The sequence below is a fragment of the Microtus pennsylvanicus genome, chromosome 13 (assembly GCF_037038515.1).
Source record: "Microtus pennsylvanicus isolate mMicPen1 chromosome 13, mMicPen1.hap1, whole genome shotgun sequence".
Taxonomy (NCBI): Eukaryota; Metazoa; Chordata; class Mammalia; order Rodentia; family Cricetidae; genus Microtus; species Microtus pennsylvanicus.
In genome coordinates this window covers 9,551,959-9,568,693 of record NC_134591.1, presented here as the reverse complement: position 1 = coordinate 9,568,693, position 16,735 = coordinate 9,551,959, and the positions used below count along the sequence as shown (strand labels likewise).

At 40.4% G+C, this 16,735-nt stretch overlaps 1 protein-coding gene and 2 pseudogenes across 6 annotated transcripts in view; all 3 read left to right on the top strand.

Moving 5' to 3' along the window:
• LOC142833920 (high mobility group protein B1 pseudogene) overlaps positions 1–12,259 on the top strand; it is a 147,923-nt pseudogene extending 135,664 nt beyond the window's left edge.
• Positions 1–16,735, top strand: part of Cdk5rap2 (CDK5 regulatory subunit associated protein 2) — a 210,880-nt gene that overhangs the window by 84,080 nt on the left and 110,065 nt on the right. The gene's annotated exons all lie outside the window — the stretch shown is intronic.
• On the top strand, positions 11,578–12,456 carry LOC142833921 (high mobility group protein B1 pseudogene; annotated as a pseudogene).

Sequence of the window (16,735 nt, the reverse complement as noted above, 5' to 3'; positions counted from 1 at the left end):
AGGAGCCAGGGTTGTCCTTTGCCTTATAGTGAGTTTGAGGATAGCCTGGGATCCATGAGACCTTGTTTCAGCAAACCAAAACAAGTCATCAGTGTTGTGAAAAAAAATACAATAGACTATCTTTCATTACTATTGCTTGCTTCACTTATTAGCAAATACTAATTGTACGCATTCCTGGGATTCACCAAGACATTTCCATATATACATAATTATGTATGGATCATGTCTATTCCTTCTTCTTATCATCATGTTCTGTCTAGCTCTCTACTTCCTTTCCTGTTCTGAGGTATTCCTGTTTCCTCTCAGGTTACTTTATGTTTGTTTGTTTCTACATATGGCATGAACATACAATGACTATTCTCTATATGTGGCTTATTTTCCATGACGTGATGTCCTACAATTCCATGACAGACTTGAGGATAGCCTTCCATCTCCATTGTGTGTGACACACTCATCTGGTGATGGGCACCTAGGCTGCTTCCATATCTTAGCTGGTGTGAGAAGTGACCTAGGAAACCTAGGCTGGCAGATATAGGAAACACAAATTAATAAGCATCAGCGAAAACGTGATTGTCAATCACGCAGACCTCTTTTCTTCAGTGGAAGGAAGTAATGATGCTTAGTCACCTGGAAAGCCCGAATGATATGTTTTCCATCAGCCTAGTGACCCTTTGCTATTCTAATGTTAGCTAGCCTCGCACCGTGTTCCCCAGTATCATGAGTTTTGACTCTCAGGGAATAGAACAGATTCCTTTGAAAGAGACCCTATGTACTTTGCATTCTCCACCAATAGAATCTATCCTTATGCTCATCACTGATGGTTCCTCTAGCCCACTTGTCCATGTTCCTAATGCTGTGACCCTTTAATACAGTTCTTTATGTAGTGGTGACCCCCAAACAAAATTATTTTTGTTGATACTTTATAATCATAATTTGATATTGTTATGAATTATAATGTAAATATCGAATATGCTGGATAGGTAATATTCATCCCGCAAAGGGATTAGGACCCACAGGTTGAGAACTGTCTGCTGCTCTAGGCCCTAGCTCTGAACTCTGTTTATCAGCCAATAGAATTCATTCTTATTGTAAAGGTCACAGGGCTTTGCTACTTTGCAAAGGAATTTCTATGTAGCCAGCCCTGAAGCTTTGTGCTCTTGGATCGTTTCCCTGATCGCAGTGAAACTTGGGGAGGTCGGTGGCAGGTCACAGACAGACAGACACTGACATGGACCCAGGCAGATATCTCTTGGTCTCTTGTGTGCTGACTTCATTTCTCTAGGAATGGGATCGCAGCATAGTTTTCAGGAACATTTATTATCTTTTTCTTTGTTTTTTGACAGTAGTCATGCCAAGTGGCGTGAGGTGGTATCTCATGAAGTTCTTTTTCCTTAAGATTTTATTTTATTTGTAATTATGAGTATATGTTTGATCTCTGTATAGGTATGTCCATATGAGTGCAGTGCCGTGGAAGCCAGAAGACTTTGAATCCTGTCCTAGTTAGAGTTTCTGTTGCTGTGACAGAAGACCATGACCAAAAACCAAGGTGGAGTGGAAAGGGTTTATTTAGCTTACACTTCAGCATTGCTGTTCAGTTCATCACTGTAGGAAGTCAGGACAAGAACTCAAGCAAGTCAGGATCCCGGAGGTGGGAGCTGATATAGAGGCCATGGAGGGGAGCTGCTTACTGACATGCTTCCCATGGCTTGCTCTGTCCACCTTCTTATGGAAGCCAGGACCAGCCACCCAGGGATGGAACCGCCCACCATGGGCTGTGCCCTTCCCCATTGATTTCTAAATGAGAAAATGCCTTACAGCTGGATCTCATAGAGGCATTTCCTCAGCTGAGGCTCCTTCCTCTGATGACTCTAGCTTGTGCCAAGTTGACACACAAAACCAGCCAGTACAAACCCCTTGGAGCCAGAGTTACAGGCAGCTGTGTACTGCTTTCTGTGGGCGCTGGGACCTGAACTTGGGTTTTCCTTCTGCAAGCCTTTGAGGTGCAGGTCTTTAAACCTGTTTTTGGTGTAGGCTTTTGTTGCCGTATGCTTCTCTTTGCTTGTAGTGCTTTTCCTGTGTTCCTTAGCTTTTGGTGTATTTTGTTTCCATTTTTACCTGTTTTTAAATTCCACTACCCTTTAATTTTCTTTTTTCTTTAATTGACTTTCTCAGTTACCTGCTGTTTAACAGTGTATTGTTTATTTTTCACAGAAGTATGTGTGTGCCATGCTAGTGTGTCAGCTTGTGGAGGCAGAAGAGGGCTCAGATCCCCTGGTGCTGGAGTTACAGGCTGTAGGGTTCTTTTTAACTTAGATAATTTCTGAAGTTTGGTTTCTAGGTATCCCATCTCTGTGTATTCCACAATCCCATTATGACCTGAGAAGATACAGGAAATCATTGTTTTTCATTTGTAAAGACTAATTTTTTTTCTTAATATATAGTCTCCTCTAGGGAAAGGACCATGCACTGATAGGAAAAAAAAAAATGTGTGTTTTGTAAATGTTGTATAGACTGATCTGTAAATATCTGTTAACCCATTTATCTACTACATAGTTTAACTCTGGTATTTATTTCTTTATTGTTAGAGAGTCAATCTATTAGGAAGAATCTGATATTAAGCTCTGTTGTTTTAGAGCTATCTCTTGTAGTAGGTGTAATGTTTTATAAATTCAGGTGCTCTAATACTGGTTTCTATACATATTTTTTTATTATTCAATTTTTTTTAATTAAAAATTCCCGCCTCCTCCTCGCCTCCCTTTTCCCTCCTACTCCCCTCCCCCTACCTCTCCAGTTCAAAGAGCAGTCAGGGTTCCATGCCCTGTGGGCAGTCCATGGTCCTCCCCACTCCATCCAGGGCTAGGAAGGTGAGCATCCAAACCAGCTAGGCTCACACAAAGCCAGTACATGCAGTAGGGTCAAAACTCAGTGCCATTGTCCTTGGGTTCTCAGTGGCCCTCATTGTCCACCATATTCAGAGAGTCCGGTTTTATCCCATGCCTTTTCTGCTCCAGTCCAGCTGGCCTTGGTGATGTCCTAATAGATCAGCCCCACCATGTCAGTGGGTCTTGACATCATTGTTCATGTTCTCCCTCCTTCTGTTTCTCATTTGGATCTTGGGAGCTCAGTCCATTGCTCCAATGTGGGTCTCTGTCTCTATCTCCATCCATCACCAGATGAAGTTTCTATGGTGATATGCAAGATATTCGTTAGTATGGCTATAGGATCGGGCCATTTCAGCCTCTCTCTCCTCAGCTGCCCAAGGACCTAGTTGGGGACATCTCTCTGGAACCCTGGGAACCCCTCTAGAGTCAAGACTCTTGCCAACCCTAAAATGGCTTTCTTAATTAGGATATATACTTCCCTGCTCCCATATCCATCCTTCCATTATCCCGACCATCCCATTCCCCCAAGTTCTCCCTATCCTCCCCTTCTCACTTTTCTCTCCCCATCTCCCCTTTCCCTCATCCCACCCCACCCCCTAGTTCCCAAATTTTTGCCCAGCAATCTTGTCTACTTCCAATATCCAGGAGGATAACTGTATGTTTTTCTTTGGGTTCACCTTCTTATTTAGCTTCTCTAGGATTGTAAATTACAGGCTCAATGTCCTATATTTTTGGCTAAAAACCAATTATGAGTGAGTACATCCCCTGTTCATCTTTTTGAGTCTGTCTTACCTCACTCAGGATAGTGTTTTCTATTTCCATCCATTTGCACGCAAAATACAAGATGTCATTGTTTTTTCGCTGTGTAGTACTCTCATATGTATATATTCCAGACTTTCTTCATCCATTCTTCTGTGGAAGGGCATCTAGGTTGTTTCCAGGTTCTGGCTATTACAAATGATGTTGCTATGAACATCGTTGAACAAATACTTTTGTGATATGATAGGGCATCTCTTGGGTATATTCCAAAGAGTGGTATTGCTGGGTCCTGGGGTAGGTTGATTCCGAATTTCCTGAGAAACCACCACACTGCTTTCCATAGTGGTTGCACAAGATTGCATTCCCACCAGCAATGGGTGAGTGTACCCCTTACTCCATATCCTCTCCAGCAAAGGCTATCATTGGTGTTTTTGATTTTAGCCATTCTGACAGGTGTAAGATGATATCTTAAAGTTGTTTTGATTTGCATTTCCCTGATGGCTAAGGAGGTTGAGCATGACCTTGAGTGTCTTTTGGCCATTTGAACTTCTGTTGAGAATTCTCTGTTCAGTTCAGTGCCCCATTTTTTAATTGGGTTAATTAGCATTTTAAGGTCTAGTTTCTTGAGTTCTTTATATATTTTGGAGATCAGACCTTTGTCTGTTGCGGGGTTGGTGAAGATCTTCTCCCAGTCAGTGGGTTGCCTTTTTGTCTTAGTGACAGTGTCGTTTGCTTTACAGAAGCTTCTCAGTTTCAGGAGGTCCCATTTATTCACTGTTTTCCTTAATGTCTGTGCTGCTGGGGATATATGTAGGAAGTGATCTCCTGTGCCCATATGTTGTAGAGTACTTCCCACATTCCCTTCTATCAGGTTCAGTGTGTTCAGCCTGATATTGAGGTCTTTAATCCATTTGGACTTGAGTTTTATACATGGTGATAGATATGGATCTATTTTCATTCTTCTACAGGTTGACAACCAGTTCTGCCAGCACCATTTGTTGAAGATGTTCTCTTTCTTCCATTGTATACTTTCAGCTCCTTTATCAAAAATCAGGTGTTCATAGGTTTGTGGGTTAAAATCCGGGTCTTCTAATCAATTCCATTGATGGACTTCTCTGTTTTTATACCAATACCAAACTGTTTTCAATACTGAAGCTCTGTAATAGAGTTTGAAGTCAAGGATGGTAATGCCTCCAGACGTTCATATATTGGATGAGATTGGTTTGGCTATCCTGGTTTTTTTGTTTTTCCATATAAAGTTGATTATTGTCCTCTCAAGATCTGTGAAGAATTTTGATGGGATTTTGATGGGGATTGCATTGAATCTATAGATTGCTTTTGGGAGAATTGCCATTTTTACTATGTTGATCCTCCCAATCCAAGAGCAAGGGAGATCCTTCCATTTTCTTGTATCCTCTTCAGTTTCTTTCTTCAAAGACTTAAAGTTCTTCTCAAATAGATCTTTCACTTCGTTGGTTAGAGTTACCCCAAGATATTTTATGCTATTTGTGGCTATCGTGAAAGGTGATGCGTCTCTGAATTCCCTCCCTGCACCCTTATCCTTAGTGTATAGGAGGGCAACTGATTTTTTGGAGTTGATCTTTTATTCTGCCACATCACTAAAAGTATTTATCAGCTGTAGGAGTTCTTTGGTAGAGTTTTTTGGGTCGCTTATGTGTACTATCATATCATACGCAAATAACCAAAGTTTAACTTCTTCCTTTCCAATTCGAATCCCCTTGATTCCCTTATGTTGTCTTATTGCTATTGCTAGAACTTCAAGCACTATATTGAAGAGGTATGGAGAGAGTGGACAGCCTTGTCGTGTTTTTGATTTTAGTGGGATGGCTTTGAGTATCTCTCCATTTAATTTGATGTTAGCTGTCGGCTTGCTGTAAATAGCTTTTATTATATTTAGATATGACCCTTGTATCCCTACTCTCTCCAAGACCTTTATCATAAAGGGATGTTGAATTTTGTCAAATGCTTTTTCAGCATCTAATGAAATGATCATATGGTTTTTTTCTTTCAGTTTATATATATGATGAATTACATTGATAGATTTGCGTCTGTTGAACCAGCCCTGCAACTCTGGGATGAAGCCTACTTGATCATAATGGATAATTTTTCGGATGTGTTCTTGGATTCGGTTTGCCAGTATTTTATTGAGAATTTTTGCGTCGATGCTCATGAGTGAGATAGGCCTGTAATTCTCTTTCTAGGTTGGGTCTTTGTGTGGTTTTGGTATCAGGGTAACTGTAGCTTCATAAAAGGAATTTGGCAATGACTCTTCTGTTTCTATATTGTGAAATACATTAAGGAGTATAGGTATTAGGTCTTCTTGGAAGTTCTGGTAGAATTCTGCATTGAAACCATCTGGACCTGGGCTTTTTTTGGTAGGTAGGTTTTTGATAACAGTTTCTAATTATTTGCAACTAACAGGTCTATTTAGATTCTTCACCTGGTCTTGGTTTAACTTTGGTATATGGTACTTATCTAAAAAGATGTCCATTTTTTTTTTTTTTGCGTTTTCCAGGTTTGTGGCATACAGGCTATTGTAGTAAGATCTAAAGATTATCTGAATTCCCTCTGTGTCTGTAGTTATGTCCCCCTTTTCATTTCTGATCTTATTAATTTGCGGGTTTTCTCTCTGCCGTTTGATTTGTTTGAATAGGGGTTTGTCGATCTTGTTGATTTTTTTCCAAGAACCAACTTTTTGTTTTATTGACTCTTTTGATTGTTTTCTGTGTTTCTGTTTTGTTGATTTCAGCCCTCAGATTGATTATTTCCTGTCTTCTACTCCTCCTCGGTGAGTCTGCTTTTTTTTCTAGAGCTTTCTGGTGTGCTGTTAAGTCTCCAATGTGTGCTTTCTCCGTTTTCTTTAAGTGGGCACTTAGTGCTATGAACTTTCCCCTTAGCACTGCTTTCATCGTATCCCATAGGTTTGAGTATTTTTTCTCTTTATTTTCATTAAATTCAAGGAAGACTTTAATTTCTTTTTTTATTTCTTCCTTGACCCAGGTGTGGTTCAGCAGTTGACTGTTCAGTTTCCATGACTTTGTAGGCTTTCTGGCAGTTGCCTCATTGTTGAATTCTAACTTTAATCCATGGTGATCCGATAAAACACATGTGGTTACTAAAATTTTTTTGTATCTGTGGAGGTTTGCTTTGTTACCGAGTATGTGGTCAATTTTCGAGAAGGTTCCATGAGCTGCAGAGAAGAAGGTATATTCTTTCCTATTTGGGTGGAATGTCCTATAGATGTCTATTAAGTCCATTTGCTTCATTACCTCCATTTATTCTCTTATTTCTCTATTAGGTTTCTGTCTGTTTGACCTGTCCATTGGTGAGAGAGGTGTGTTGAAGTCTTCTAATATTAGTGTGTGAGGTTTGATGTCTGCCTTGAGTTCTAGTAATGTTTCTTTTACGTAAGTGTTTGCTTTTATATTAGAGGCATAGATATTTAGGATTGAGACTTCATCTTGATAAATTGTTCCTGTTATGAGTATAAAATGACCATCTTTATCTCTTCTGATTGATTTTAGTTTCAAGTCAGATTTGTTAGAAATTAGTATGGCCACACCCGCTTGTTTCTTAGGTCCATTTGCTTAAAAACCTTTTCCTAACCTTTTACTCTGAGTAGATGTCTATATTTGTGGTTGAGGTGTGTTTCTTGTAAACAGCAGAATGTTGGATTCTGTTTTCGTATCCAATCTCTTAGCCTGTGCCTTTTTATAGGTGAATTGAGTCCATTGATATTAAGTGATATTAATGACCAGTGGTTGTTGACTCGGGTTGTTATCATTTTTTTGGTAGTAGAGTATGTGTGTCTCCCTTCTTTGAGTTGTGCTGGTGAAGGGTCGCTAGTTGTCTGAGTTATTATAGGCAGTGTTGGCAATGTTTGATTCCTTGGGTTGTGATTTTCCTTCTATTACTTTCTGTAAGGCTGGGTTTGTGACTACGTATTGTTTAAATTTGTTCTTATCCTGGAATATTTTGTTTTCTCCATTGATAGTGAACGATAGCTTGGCTGGGTATAATAGTCTGGGCTTGCATACATGGTCTCTTTGTTTCTGCAGGACCTTATCGCTTTCATGGTTTCCATAGAGAAGTCCGGTGTAAGTCTGATAGGGTTACCTTTATAAGTAACTTGACCTTTTTCCTTTGGAGCTCTTAATATTCTTTCTTTAATCTGTATGTTTTGTGTTTTGATTATTATATTGTAAGGGGATTTTTTTTGATCCAATCTATTTGGTGTTCAGTATGCTTCTTGAATATCCATAGGAATATCTTTCTTAATTTTAGGAAAGTTTCCTTCCATAATTTTGTTAAATAAATTTTCTGGGCCTTTGATCTGTAATTCTTCTTCTTCTACTATCCCCATTATTCTTAGATTTTGTCTTTTTATGATGTCCCATATTTCCTGAATGTTTTGTAAAAAGAAATTGTTGGATTTGCTGTTTTCTTTGATCAGTGCGTTTATTTTCTCAGTGGTGTCTTCAGAGTCTGACATTCTTTGTTCTATTTCTTGTATTCTAGTAGTTATGCTTGTTTCTATAGTCTCTGTTTGTTGCCCTAGATTTTCCATATCCAGTCGGCCCTCCGTTTGTGTTATTCTCCTTGCCTCCATTTCAGTTTTCAGTTCTTGAACTGTTTCCTTTACCTGTTTGATTGTTTTTCCTTGGTTTCCCAGGGCATCATTTACGTATTTATTCATTTCTTCAAACTTTTTGTTATACTTCTCATCCATTTCTATAAGGGCGTTTTTTACATTCTGTTTAAGGGACTCTATTGCTTTCATAATGTCAGTTTTTTCCCCCTTCTTCTGGATTAGGGTGTTCAAGACCTTCTGTTGGGTTCTGGTGTTTTCATGTTGTTTTTCAGATTGGTGGAGGAATTCTTGCCTTGGCGCCTGCCCATCTCTTCCTTCAAATGCTATCCTATGGATCTTATGGAACAGGATCAGGTTCCCTTGGTGGCCAGGAACCTCGTTAACAAAGGGCCTACCTTGCTGCAGACAGACTATTGAAGCAAAGCAATTCCCACCGGCCCCTTTGCCCTCAGTACCCTGTCCCAGCGCCCAAACAGGCTGATCTGGCCAATCCCGTGGCCCTGCAGAAGGGAGGAAGAAGGGAGGAGGTTCCTGGGTGCAAACTGGGATGGGTTAGGGAGAGAGAGGCCCCAGCAGAGGGGAGCAGCCCCTGCTGAATGACTGGGGAGTGAAGGGGGTCGGGGAATGTCCCTCGTGCCTATACATTTCTAATTTGTTAAATTTCATTTTAAAAAACATTTTAATATTATTATTTGTATATATGTGCTGGTGTTTGTGTGTGTGAAAATGTGTGTGTGTGCATGCATGTGTGTGCTTGTGTGTTGTCTACCTGCCGCATATGTGTTGGATACCCACCAGTAGATCTTGTCTAATGATCACAAGCTCCATTAGATTTTTCTGGTTTTCAACAATCTTTGCTTTCCTTTCTGACAGAGCCTTGCTTGGTATGATAGTCTTGGCTGAGAGTTACTTTCTTCAGCACTTGGAATACGTCAGTCCACACCCTTTGCTTATTTCTGGGAAGAAACTTGCTGTTAGTTTAATAGGCTTGCCCTTAAATATGACTTGATATTTTTCTCTTGCAAACTTTAAGATTTTTTTCTTTTTTTTTTTTGTCTCATGTGTGGTAAGGATTTTTTTTTTTGTCATACTTTCTTTTTGTTGGTCATCTTTATGTTTGGGTGTCCATGTGTTCTCCACTGTCAGGAAGTTTGTTTTGTTTTTGTTTTCTCGTCTCATTGAGTAGTTTTTCTATGACCATTCCCTTTATTTTCTTCCATGATAGGAAAGCCAGTGACACAGACATTGACCTCCTGACGGTGCTCAGAACTTCCACGCTGCTTAACACTTCCTCTTTCCTGCCTGCCTGTGATGTCTTACGTCCTGTCTGCAAGTTCCAGGGCTCTTTCTGTTGCTTGATCTATCTGTCAAGGCTTTCAATTAAATTCTTAAAAAAATCCGATTTATTGAGATTTTTGAAAATTCTCATTCATCTTTTTTAGCATTTCCCATTCATATTTCCCATTCCTGGATTCTTAAGGAAGAGTATTCAATTGGTTCATTCAGTTGGACATGTTCCTTCCCCTCCCCAAGTAGTGACAGCAACAACAAAGAACTCAAAATCTTTCTGTCAAGTGTGACTCCAGATAAGTGATGTCACAGCATTGTACTTTGACTCTCACTCTCGTGTGCTTTCATCTGTCCAGGGCCTAGATTAGCTCTGGGATGCAGTGGTGGTCAGCAGGGCGGGATTCACGTCCAGGCTCTGTGTCTCTGTCTCTCAAATACTATGAGAGAAGAGATTTGTTGCACCTCAGCCTCAGCCTTCATGCTGGGCACTCATCCTGCCCTCTTTTGTTTAACCTCAAAGCCCAAAGAAGCTACCTTATCATCTCGTTTCTGGGAAGGGAGCCACTCATGTCCATGGTCACATAACTAGTCAGCAGTTGAGCCATGAATCAAGGCAAAGTCTGTTTGTTTACACAGCCCTGGAATATTGAAGGAGGTTTGAGGGAACTACCCAAGGTCACCAATTTTCAGTTCTGATTGTTTTGCTTCAGCAAGGCATGCTGTCTCCATGCCTCCCCGAAACATTTATTTTAACTCTGTGGATTGTGAGTGCATGAGTCAGTTGGCTGTCTTTGTGTTGCCATGGCAGCTGTTCTTCCTCAAGGCCATCTTAATACACATCCTCCCATAGCCTCCAGGCTCTTTACTTTAAGCCTTTTCCCATTGCTGACCATATGAGTAGGTAGATCCTGTTCCTGCTTTATCCTTTTGGAGGAGGCCCCTTACATTCAGCTGCATAGGCATTATAAAATTGAGTTGTGATATTGAAAGTATTGCCTAATGAAAGTCCAAGATGTAGAGTGCTTTAATACTTCTCATCTTCACAGTTGATGTTGAGACCACAGAATTTGGGCCACACTGGCCTGGATTTCAATGTTAAGATTAGAAATTATATAAATCTTTGTCCTTCTCTCTGTCTCTGTGAGCATTTTTTATCTTTCTGGGAAATAAGACTGATGATCCTTAGCATATATATAAAGTCAGCAGTATCTCTCATCACAGTGCTCTTGGCCCATGGTTGGCTTGTAGCTGGTGCTCAGAAAATGGTGAGTCCCATAACTGATGTAGTCACACTGAGGGAAAGGGCTTGTCTTCTTGGGGTTCTTGACTTTGCATTGTTCCTTGATGATACTGTGGGTCATATACCCCATGATGCTTATTCTCTCTGTCCCCAACCTCTTCCTCTGTTTATTTCTCTCATAGTACACCAAGGGCTATGTGAGGCCTTGGGTTTCTCCCCCTAATCTTGAAGGGTGACACTTTGTAGAATTATGGCACAGACCATTTTCATGTTTTAACTTGGTTTGGGGGACATGGGTCAGAACATGGCCTGCTCTAGTTACCTTTATCATTTGTTCTCTTAGATAGCTCAATTAAAACTCTTAAAGCAAACGAGAAAGGAAAGTAGAATAAATGATATGGGACATAAATACTATAACAGTGTTTCTCAACCTGTGGGTCATAACCCCTCTGGGCATCAAACGACCCTTTCACAGGGCTTGCATAACAGATGTCCTGCATATCATGTTTTACATTTTGATTCATAACAGTGGAAAATTACAGTTATGAAGTAGCATTGAAATAATTTTATGTGCCGGGCGGTGGTGGCGCACGCCTTTAATCCCAGCACTCTGGAGGCAGAGGCAGGCGGATCTCTGTGAGTTCGAGACCAGCCTGGTCTACAAGAGCTAGTTCCAGGAAAGGCTCCAAAACCACAGAGAAACCATGTCTCAAAAAACCAAAGAGAGAGAGAGAGAGAGAGAGAGAGAGAGAGAGAGAGAGAGCGCCATTGCAGTACATTGAGCTCCATAGAGACAGTGCCAGGGCAAGCGAGAGCTGGACGGGCACTGGGCGACTCTGTGCCTCGCGGACGAAAATCAACTAAACATGGGCAAAGGAGATTCTAAGAAACCGAGAGGCAAAATGTCCTCGTATGCATTCGTTGTGCAAACCTGCCGGGAGGAACACAAGAAGAAGCACCCGGATGCTTCTGTCAACCTCTCAGAGTTCTCCAAGAAGTGCTCAGAAAGGTGGAAGACCATGTCTGCTAAAGAAAAGGGGAAATTTGAAGACATGGCCAAGGCTGACAAGGCTCGTTATGAAAGAGAAATGAAAACCTACATTCCCCCCAAAGGGGAGACCAAAAAGAAGTTCAAGGACCCCAATGCACCCAAGAGGCCTCCTTCGGCCTTCTTCTTGTTCTGTTCTGAGTATTGCCCCAAAATCAAAGGAGAACACCCTGGCTTATCCATTGGTGATGTTGCAAAGAAACTGGGAGAGATGTGGAAGGACACTTTGCAGATGACAAGCAGCCCTATGAAAAGAAGGCTGCCAAGCTGAAGGAGAAGTATGAAAAGGATATTGCTGCTTACAGAGCTAAAGGAAAACCCGATGCAGCGAAAAAGGGGGTGGTCAAGGCGGAAAAGAACAAGAAAAAGGAGGAAGAAGAAGATGATGAGGAAGACAAATAGGATGAAGAGGAGGAAGAAGAGGAAGACAAAGATGAGGAAGAAGATGATGATGATGAAAAAGTTGGTTCTAGCGCAGTTTTTTTTTCTTGTCTATAAAGCATTTAACCCCCCTGTACACAACTCACTCCTTTTAAAGAAAAAATTGAAATGTAAGGCTGTGTAAGATTTGTTTTTAAACTGTACAGTGTCTTTTTTTGTATAGTTAACATACTACCGAATGTGTCTTTAGATAGCCCTGTCCTAGTGGTATTTTCAATAGCCACTAACCTTGCCTGGTACAGCCTGGGGGTTGTAAATTGGCATGGAAATTTAAAGCAGGTTGTTGGTGCACAGCACAAACTAGTTATATATGGGGACGGTAGTTTTTTTTGTTTGTTTGTTTTGTTTTTGGGTTTTTTTTTCATCTTCAGTTGTCTCTGATGCAGCTTATACGAAGATAATTGTTGTTCTGTTAATGAATACCACTCTGTAATTGCAAAAAAAATTGCAGCTGTTTTGTTGACATTTTGAATGCTTCTAAGTATTAAAAAAAAAAAGAAAGAAAGAATTTTATGTTTGGCAGTCACCACAACATGAGGAATTCCATTAAAGGGTCACAGCATTAGGAAACTTAAGAACCACTGTATTAGAACTTGAATCATCATCAAAATATGGGTCTAAGTATTTGTTTAAAGAAAAGAGCTGAACATAGTAATTAGTGTAAATAGACTTATAGTACAACACACAGAAAGAATGCACACCTAGCATGAAATATGAACATTTAAACGGTTGGAATACCATTTTAACAAATAGACGGAAAAACAAATATAATCACAAATATGGTCCTGGATTAGGACTGAATAATCTCTTCAATGAATGGAGGTAGGATAATTGTCATTGTGAAATGCAAACTAAAACCACAGCAAGGTATCACCTTGAAGCTGTTAGCGTGGTTATTACCAAAAAGTCGAAAGAGAATGAGAGTAAAATTGAAATTTATCTCATCCCTTATTAAAAATGAACTCAAAACTAGATGTAAACATAGCAGTTAAAGTTTGCGACAATTGTTCTGGGCAGTGTTTTCTTCTTCTTTTTTTTTTTCAATGATATGACTCTGAAAGTATAGGCTATAAAACAAAAGCTTTCACAGAGCAAATGAAACAATTTAACAGAGGGAAGAAACAGCCTGTAACTGGGGAGAAAGTATATATAAGCTATAGATCTTACAGGCAGTTGATAGTATCCATAATATTTAAGAAATCTAAACAACATTTCCGCAAGAAAACTAAATAAGCAAAGGACTTGATTAGACTTCTCAGTTGACCATAGAAATAGTACTTTATGAAAAAATATTCCCAGTCATTGTTTAAATAAATGGAAATTCCAACCACAACAGCATATCACGTATCACCTTGAAGCTGTGAGAATGGTTATTACAGAAGACGGAAGATTCGAATGCTGGGGAGGATGCAGAGGATGGGGACTCCTGTGCACTGTTGGTGGGGATGTAAATGAGTGGAATTGTTTTGAGCCCAGTATGAAAGTTCCTCAGAAAATGAAACTAGAATTATCTTACGATTCAGTAATTGCCCTTTTGTGTATACATGGAAAAGGATTGAAGTCAGTATGTTACAGAAATATCTCCACTTCCATTTCTTGTTCACTGCGGCACTGTTGACAGCAGTCAAGAATGGAAGCAACCTAAGTGTTCAACACCTGCTGTATGGAAAAGAAAAATGCACACCCAGCATATTCATACACACAGACACCAGGAATTTTATTCAGCTATAAAGTGAAACTTTCATTAATAACAACATGTGTGGACCTTGGATCTAAAGAAGCTGATCCTCTGGAAGTCAAGAGTAGAGTGGTGTTTCCTGGAGTATGGTAGGGTTTGTGGGGGATATGGTGAGATGTTGACCAAAGGGAAAGCGTTTCGAACAAGAGGGATCAATTTTCTTGATGTATTATTGGTATGGTGAATATAATATGTTTAATACTTTTAACATTGCTAAAAGGACAAATTTTGAATGTCACTAAAAGATACATTTAAATGACAAACATGTTAATTTGCTTGATATACTTGTTCCTCAGTGTTTATATCAAAACATGCCATTTTACCCATAAGTATGGTTATTTTCCATTTAAAAGTAACATATTAAAACAATATTTACATGTAAAACGAAATTCTAAAGAAACACAATCTTTCTAAAGTAGTGTGCAGATTTACTGCTTGTGTGTATTTGTGTGTTTTAAGTATGTGTTCATGTGGGCCTATGCATATGTGTACCAATATATGTGCTAAAGGTCAGAGGTTTATGTCAGGCATCTTCCTTTGTCGCTCTCTACCTGTGAGATAAGGTTTCTCACTGAACCTGGAACTCACTGCTTCTGCTAGTCTGGCCAGTGAACTCTAGGGATATTCTTGTTTCTGTGCCTGTTTCCCCAACTCTGGATCTGTAGACTGCCCATGTCTAGATTTTTGCAGGTGCTAGTAATCAAACTCAAGGTCTTCATGCCTTCTCTCTTGATCCATTGTAGTGTTAAAGAGATATGTTTAAGTGACTATTTTAATATAAGATCTTAAACTGCCTTGAATTTTGTGTGTTTGTGTGTATGTGAGTGGTCCTTCCAAGTGGTGTGGTGGATAGGTTTAATTAAGTGGTGTGGTGGATAGGTTTAATTAAGTGGATTGAGATCAGTGCATTATTTTAAAAAAAGGGGGGGTAAGCCCCAGATGTGTGCTTTTGTGTAGGTATGAACTGAGAGGGTTTGGAACCGGATACCAGCTGTGTATTTTTCCTTAGTCAAGGTGATTACAAGTCTAGGACCCAGCCATGACTGGCTCAATAGAGGCCTGAGTCTCACTAGTTTACCATGGTTCTGATAAAGACCACAAACTGAGACTTACCAGGTGCCGCCTACGAAGAGACCATACAAAAAAGGATTCCTAATGTTCCAACCTCTGTAGATAGGATCACCTGCAGGTACATACCCATTACTTTTCACCAGGACATCCCTAGACAAATGTCAGCCAATCAGGGAACCTAAATCTTAAAGAAACCTGTCACCCCACACCCTGCTAATGTAACCTTTCTGGTTTTTCCCTTTAAATAATGCCCTTTAGAAGGACAGGGTACCTTGTTTTGCCACTGCTGCACCAGTTGCTGTGACAAGGTCCTGCTGGATTGTATTATGCACACAATACACCTTGCTTTTGTTTTGGAGAGTTGGTCTCCCTGGTGTTCTTTTGGGGTCTCTACAGACTAGGCACAACACAAGTAACTTAGCTTCCCTTAGCCCCTTTCATTGCTCATAAAATGGGAGCAGGTCTAGAGTGTACCTCATTGGTAGAGCACCATAAGACCCCAGATTCCATCCTCTGTCTTTACTTATTTATTCATTATTTTACTCACTCTTTACTTCATTTATTCACTAAATACTTGGATATTTTATTGTGTGATGATTTGGTTATTGCTGTATAACAGATCACCCCAAAGTTGGTGTCTAAAATGACGATTTTATATTTCATTTTCCTAGCCAAGGATTTGGGCAGTGCTCATCGGAATGCTTTTGTGCTCCATGTGCCTGTCACTTGTACTGATTTAGTGGGTGGGCTGCTTTGGAGAGCAAATGACTCTTAAATTAGTACCTTGATGGAGATGGGTGGGAAATTAAGCTGAGGTTATCAACTGGAGTACCTGCCTTTGTCCTCTCCAGTGTAGGAAAATTAGGATGGCCATGCCTCTTAGATGAAGGATTTCCAGGCCTCCCAAAGAGTGCCCAAGGAGACAGGAATTAGAAACTTTCAGACCTGGACCAGAAATGGTGCATGTTCTTTAGGCTGCAATGGTCACTACATTTCTAAGCTTTAAAAAGTGAAGAGAAACAAATTCCCTATCTCTTCATGGGGAAAGTCCACGTGTGTATGACTCTCTTGAATACAGTAATTTCTATGTGGATGGGGCCATTACAGGGGATAGAGTAATTTCTATGTGTGTGGTGCCATTACAGGGGATAGAGTAATTTCTATGTGTGTGGTGCCATTACAGGGGATAGAGTTGCAGCAGTAATGAAAATATGATTGGCTCTTGAAGGACTGAGAAAGTTCACAGAAAATATTAGCAAGTGCTATGGGGAGAGAAAATGGAGGAAAGGAGTGTGCGGGAGGAGGTGGCTGGAGGGAGGTTGTGAAAACTGGAGTGAGGTGACAGACCTGCAGAAGGTGAAGGGCAGCTCTGAACTGCAGGCCTCGGGTACAGCAAGCATGAAGGTCATGATTTGAGTAAGTACCTACAATGTAGAAGCCCGGCCAGGACAGTCAGTTGCTAGAACAGAAAGAGTGGGGCGAGCGGAGAGCTTTGAGGTAGCCAGGATTCAGCTGGAGTCAGGATGGGCTCAAAGCTCATCATCATGCTTTTGTTTTTGAGGCAAGGTCTCACTAGGGATCCCTGCCTGACTTGGGACTCAACTGTGTCGACCAGGATGGCTTCAAACTCAGAATTCTGCATGCCTCTACCTCC